A 7895-nucleotide genomic window follows, 5' to 3' on the forward strand; every position below is an offset into this window, starting at 1 on the left:
AAATTTAACAAATTTTTATTTTTTTTGAAAACACATCAAATATTGTTACATAAATATTTATTTATTATAAAAAAAAGAGTTATTCAATACTAATACATATTTATCAATTCTGCATTAATATTTTTTTAATTAATATGTCAATTTACTTGGAATTAAAAAAAGATTTATTTTAATCAATAAACACATATTTAAGTCGAAAACGCTTGTACTTAAAATTAACAAATATTTGTTATCACAGAATAAATATTTCTTCAACTACAGTGAATATTTATTTGTTTCAAATAAACATACCATATAAGTAAATACACATTTATTAAGTGTAAAGAAATAGTTATTAAGCATTAATAACTATTTATCAACTTCGCGTGAGTACTTATTACATTGACAAGTGCATTTATTTGAATTGAAAAAAAAATTGCTTGTGACAAATGAATAAATACTCAAATCTAAAAAATGTTTATTTGGTTATAACGATATTTTATTTGTATCAAATAAATAAGTAATTAAATTTAAAACTTTTATTTACAAAAGCTTACAGCATACTAAATATTTTTTTCTTTGTACTAAATATTAATCAGTGTGTAATAGATATTTCTTAATGTTAACAAAATATTTATTTGATCCAAACCCAACACATTATTATAGAAAAAAAGTTTATTAGAAAAAATAGAAAATTATACCTGGAAACATACGTTATTTATTTGATATTATTTAATCATCTTATATGTATATAGACATTCATTTATTAGGGATTTACTTATATATTCGATTAGCGTATTCATATTTAATATAGATAGATATATGTATTATATTTTATATATATTGTAAGTTAATGTATTATTATCATCATTATTATTATCATTATCATTCTTATTATTATGATTATTATTATTTATAAGTGGATAAAGAAATTATATTATTAAAGAGCTGAAATATTTGTGAAAAAATCCTAAGTTGACTGGAATCGAACCCGGATATTCCGCGTGGAACGCTGACACGTAGACCGCTGACCTAAAACCTGTTGTACCTCTAGAAAAAAAAAAACTTATACAATAGCTTTAAGGTATTCGAGTTTAACACCAGAAAATATTTATGAAGAATAAAGCATTAGTTTATTCGAATGAAATAAATATCTATTTATACACAGCATCGCATATTTTTTTGGTGCTTAATGAACATTTTTTTACTTCAACTAAGTGTGTATTTAAACTGATAAAATGTTTATTTGTATGAATCCAAAAAAAATTGTTTTGAGGGATACAAACAAAGAAGTTATTTAGTTCGATCGTATGAGTATCGATATTAAGAAGATCCGCATATTTAGTTTACTACTTTAGTTTAGTTTTACTACTTTACTCCTTGAAATCAGGGAGCAAAGTAGTACTTTTCCTGGAGGTATGAAAGTCAGTTAATTGAGTCCCCGAAGTCGAATAGCGAAGAAAACGTGGGGTACCCACCAAAAAAATAATTAATCAAATCAAGTAATACGTTTTTTAGAGTTTAGTCGAAATAAATGAATATTTATTTTGACCAACTAAATATGCGGATCTTCTCAATACCAGTACTTATTTGATCGAACTAAAAAATTTCTTTGTTTGTATTCTTTAAGACGATGTGTTTGAATCAAATAATTATTTATTTGGATCTATAGAAATAAATATTTCATCAGTACGAATAGACCCTTAGTTGACTAAAAAAATTGTATATTAAGGATAACAACAAACGGGGGGAATACTTACAAAAAAAATACTTAATCAAATCAAGTAATACGTTTTTTAAAGTTTAGTCGAAATAAACAAATATTTATTTTGACCAACTAAATATGCGGATCGTTTCAATACCAGTACTTATTTGATCGAACTAAAAAATTTCTTTGTTTGTATTCTTTAAAACGATGTGTTTAAATCAAATAATTATTTATTTGGATCTATACAAATAAATATTTCATCAGTTCGAATACACCCTTAGTTGACTAAAAAAATTGTATAATAAGGATAACAATAAACGGGGGGAATACTTACCAAAAAAATAATTAATCAAATCAAGTCATAAGTTTTTTAGTGTTTAGTCGAAATAAATGAATATTTATTTTGACCAACTAAATATGCGGATCTTTTCAATACCAGTACTTATTTGATCAAACTAAAAAATTTCTTTGTTTGTATTCTTTAAAACGATGTGTTTAAATCAAATAATTATTTATTTGGATCTATACAAATAAATATTTCATTAGTTCGAATACACCCTTAGTTGACTAAAAAAATTGTATATTAAGGATAACAATAAACGGGGAGAATACTTACCAAAAAAATAATTAATCAATTCAAGTAATAAGTTTTTTAGTGTTTAGTCGAAATAAACAAATATTTATTTTGACCAACTAAATATGCGGATCTTTTCAATACCAGTACTTATTTGATCGAACTAAAAAATTTCTTTGTTTGTATTCTTCAAAACGATGTGTTTGAATCAAATAATTATTTAATTGGATCTATACAAATAAATATTTAATCAGTTCGAATCCACCCTTAGTCGACTAAATAAATTGTATATTAAGGATGCATACAATCAAGATGAATACTTACAAAAAAAATATTTAATTAATTTAAGTAATAAGTTTTATAGTGTTTAGTCGAAATAAATGAATATTTATTTTGACCAACTAAATATGCGGTACTTTTCAATACCAGTACTTATTTGATCAAACTAAAAAATTTCTTTGTTTGTATTCTTTAAAACGATGTGTTTGAATCAAATAATTATTTATTTGGATCTATAGAAATAAATATTTCATCAATACGAATACACCCTTAGTTGACTAAAAAAATTGTATATTAAGGATAACAATAAACGGGGAGAATACTCACCAAAAAAATACTAAATCAAATCAAGTAATAAGTTTTTTAGAGTTTAGTCGAAATAAACAAATATTTATTTTGACCAACTAAATATGCGGATCTTTTCAATACCAGTACTTATTTGATCGAACTAAAAAATTTCTTTGTTTGTATTCTTTAAAACGATGTGTTTGAATCAAATAATTATTTATTTGGATCTATACAAATAAATATTTCATCAGTTCGAATACACCCTTAGTTGACTAAAAAAATTGTATATTAAGGATAACAATAAACGGGGGGAATACTTACCAAAAAAATAATTAATCAATTCAAGTAATAAGTTTTTTAGTGTTTAGTCGAAATAAATGAATATTTATTTTGACCAACTAAATAGGCGGATCTTTTCAATACCAGTACTTATTTGATCGAACTAAAAAATTTTTTTGTTTGTATTCTTTAAAACGATGTGTTTGAATCAAATAATTATTTATTTGGATCTATACAAATAAATATTTCATCAGTTTGAATACACCCTTAGTCGACTAAAAAAATTGTATATTAAGGATGCAAACAATCAAGATGAATACTTACAAAAAAAACATTTAATCAAATTAAGTTATAAGTTTTTAAGTGTTTAGTCGAAATAAATAAATATTTTCTTATTTTAAATATGAAATTATTTCACTTAAATATTTGACTATGTAATAAATCGTATTGTCCCACCAATTATTTATTTAATTAATGCTAATAAATAAAATGTAATTCAAATAAACGTTTATTCGGTTTAAATAACTTGAATTCGAATAAATACATTTATTTCAATTGACGAAATTTTTTTTTCAGTGGCACCTACCCTCATACTCACACACACAGTTATTAAATATGTACGCACATATCGCTTTAAACCAAGTAAATAATAATAATAAAATAAACAAAGATGTACAGCTAAAAGGAGATACACGAAGAAGAATATGTACAGTGAACCTTAAATAAAGTTAATGTTCCTTTTATAACCCCCGATAACATTATAATAGTTTTTAAAATTTTATTTCTTAACGGTAAGCTATCATGCTGGAAGTTTCGGTTTCTACTAATGCATGATAAACTTACAATGATTATTTGAATTGTGATTTATAGTTCCAAATTGTTAAATTACTTAGCTTGTAAAAAGAATGTTAGACCAAAATGTACATAATTTTGAAACATTTTACTTATTGTTTCATAATGACCTCCCTATACTTATAAAACTTTACTAAAAATGTTAATTAAGTATAAAACCTTAAGACAATAAAAACTTGTTTACTTTTATGACACTATTTTAGTTAACGGAAATAACTTCAATGGTCAGAATTGCATAAATTACTCATGGAAGTTTGATACCTATATATGTACGGTTCTAAAGATAGGTTATGTTCCACTTTGTCACTACTTATAAAATTATCTTTATAATTGATTATGTATCGTATGTATAATGAGACCTTTTTAATGAATTCATAAATATCATTAAAATATACAACTACCATGATGTTCTACGAACAAGGACAGTTACTTTACGTGCAGTGAGTAGCAACCGCTGTTTGTATATATAGTAGTATAGCTGAGCTGAGCTCTGTCTGCTCCCATGCAGTCAAGCAGACGCTGTACTATGGTGGCACATATTATTATACAGACACTAGCAATACATTTACAAGTGATTGTCTCTGCATGCACGCGTTTGATGACGCATCATGATATTTTATTTTAGTATTTCTGCTCTGGATATCTCTCCATGTATAGGTATAGACTTGTTACCAGTAAGAATAAGCAATGGCTATAGTAAGTGAACTGTTGTTGCATACGTATGTATGCATGTATGCATGCGTCAGCTCAATTATAAATGTGATTGTATCATACATATAGTATAAAGGCCAGCTGGGCGAGCTGCTCGCCATCCAGAAGCAGCAGCAGCACTATACTGTACATGCATAGGTACAGTTCACAGTCGCTAAAGCAAGGGAAGAGCGGCCAGGTGACCATAACGTAAAATTATGTCAATTTTAACAAAACCACTCCCCAAGCCAAGATCCCGAACGTCACATTAAAATCTTCACTTCAAATTGATGAAAAAAAATTAATGTGAAAAGTCGAAAAAAAATTGTAGAATACCAAAAAAATTATCATACACATCGTAAAATCACTTTCTAATTATTTTACGACATCGTAACCTCAAAAAAGTGATAAAATGTGATATTTGGAAGGGAAAGCTGAATAGGCTAAAAATAACTATTTGATATTCTAAGCTACTAAAACGAACTTGGACATAATTTTTGTATATTATAGATTAATTTACTTTTTTTCATACTAATAAATACATAATAATACATTTATTGCAAATAAATTTATGAGTATAATAATTTATTGCATCACGAAGTAAAATTGAAAAAAAATTCATTTAAATTGAAGCAGGGTTTACTAATGCAAAGCATATATATATATATACACAGTATGCGGAAATCTGGCTGCTTCTAAAAGCACTGCCCACTCTACTAACAGATTAAAGTATTTCCTACAAAAAGTATTTTTTCACCATTAAAAAACACGTATATTGTTGTAAGAGTTTTTATTTCTATCAGCACTCCTGGAGTGCCCTTTTTTTGTATACTTTTTACTTATTTTATACAACTGTCTTGTCAAAAGCAAGTTAGTACATGTCAGTATTAAGTTATATTGACTGTTATTATATTTGGTTACGTATTGTATGCAAAACTTTGTTATAATAGTATAGTGATACTAAAAAAAAATGATAATACTATGTGAGTACTGGTAAAAACTATTTTTTTAATGTTGAATTATAAGAACAATAACTTTTGTTATAAAAAGCACAGAAAATTAAAATACCAAATGTATTGTAGTATAAAATAATACAAAAATTACTTGTATTTAAGCAAGCATTCGTATGCGTTACAAATAAATCAGCTGGTTCTATATTTTAAATATTATCATATTTGTTTTTATGCCAGTTAGCATTAGTAGTTAATGAATACATGATTTTTTAGAAATAAATCAAAGTATTATAAATTTTTGAGCAGGTAAGCATCGATCGTACGTAAAATATACTTAAATTTTGAGTTATAATTATAATGAATATCATTATTATTATTATTATCATTATTATTATTATTACTATTAGTATCATGCCTTTTTTATTATAATAATTATTCTTATTGTCATTTATACTATAATTGTCAAATTATTAGTAAACTTTAGTATTTAATAAGCCAAACGAAATTCCACATATTATTTAAGAAGTATTCAGTAGTTAAATGTGCTTTCCAACAAGCAAGCGTTGGCAATCAAAAATCTTACTACTTATCAATAAAGTGAATTGACAAAAAATATTGACGCATGGGCAAGCATCACTGATAAGAATTCTAATTTTTTTATCGTGGTATTTAGTTATAATGCATTTAAGTAATAACCTATAGTTACAGGCAGTTAAACTGTTAGTTGCTGATGGTTGTTGGCCCAAGGGTATATTTTTTTGAAAAGAATACTAATAAAATGTTAACTTGATAATTATTGATGTTGTTCACCGAGGAAATATGAAGCTAAGCAATAATATCCCAAAACAATTAGATATCATATCACCAACATTTTATTGCCTGAAATATAATCTTATTAATAAATCATACAAAAAAAAGATGCATGGCTTACCTGACACTATATTGAGTTTTATTATAACACTGAAAAATAGTAAGAGTACCATCAAAAAGTATAATTTTTAATTGCCAATGCCAACATGATTACTAATTTATTGTATTATTGAATAATTTAAAAAAAAATGATTTTGAAAGGCTGATGCTTGCTCACCTTAGGGCACATTTCATTTATAGACAGTTCAAGAAACAGTTGGCATTATTAATGCTGATGCTTGCTTTGCCAAATCACATTTCGTTAAAAGATTTAATTTAAAAAAACTTACACTTCTCATCACTGATGTCTGCTTGTCCAAAGAAAAGATTAATTGATTCATAATACGAAAAAACGATTAAGTTCTTAATTGCCTAGGCTTGCTGGCCGAAAAAAAAATTTATAATTAATAATACTGAAAGATGGTAAAAATTCTTATCACAGACGATTGCTTACCTTAGAAAAGATTTAATTCATGATTAAAATTAAAAACGGTTTGGTTTCGAATCGCTGCTGCTTGCTTGCTTGCTTAGGGACAAGTTTATAAATTTATAATACCAAAAAAGTCTTCTGGCATACCTTATAAATAATTATTAAGCAGCTAGGTTGCTGATAGCAAATGATTTAACATAATTTAAATAAAAGAGTTGGAGTTCTAATAACCTAAGCTTGCTTGCTGAAGCGCACAGTTTAGTAATAAATAATACTTCAAAATAGTGGTGTTCTAATCACCAATGCTGATTATATCAAAGAAATTTCATAAATAAATAATACTTAAGACGAGTTAGGTTTTTGATGACAAGAACTTGCTTTCATAAGGGTACATTTTGTTTATTGAATTTTTACCATAAAAAAGTTGGACTTTTAATCACCAATGCTTAATTGCCTAAGGGTTAATTTAGGTACTAATGATCATATAACAAATTAAAATTACTAATCGTCGATGTTTGCTTACCTAAGGTAAAACCTTTAAGACAATCATACAAATAACTGTTGAGCTTGCCATCGCCAAAGCTTTTTAGCCTGAAGAAAAAATTTATTAACGAATAATACCACAAAGAATTAAATTTATAATCAATGATGCTTGCTCACCTTAGGGCATGTTTTATCATAAATAATATAAAAAAACAAGTAGGTTGCTATTTCGCCGATGCTTTTTCTTAAAAGAAAAAAAATAATTTTATCAATAGTACTAAAAAAACAGTTGGGTTTTCATTTGATGATGCTTGTTCAACTAATAAAAAAGTTTAATTGTCAATAATAGTCAACAGCAGTAAAATCTCTATTTGGAGATCCTTGCTTACCTAAAGGCCCATTTAATTAATCAATTGTTAAAACTAGAATACAGTTAGATTTGTAATCGCCAATGTAGACTCACGTAAGGAG

This window comes from Copidosoma floridanum, unplaced genomic scaffold, assembly GCF_036245765.1.
Source record: "Copidosoma floridanum isolate Cflo_tuat_1 unplaced genomic scaffold, Cflo_Japanese_pri ptg000040l, whole genome shotgun sequence".
Taxonomy (NCBI): Eukaryota; Metazoa; Arthropoda; class Insecta; order Hymenoptera; family Encyrtidae; genus Copidosoma; species Copidosoma floridanum.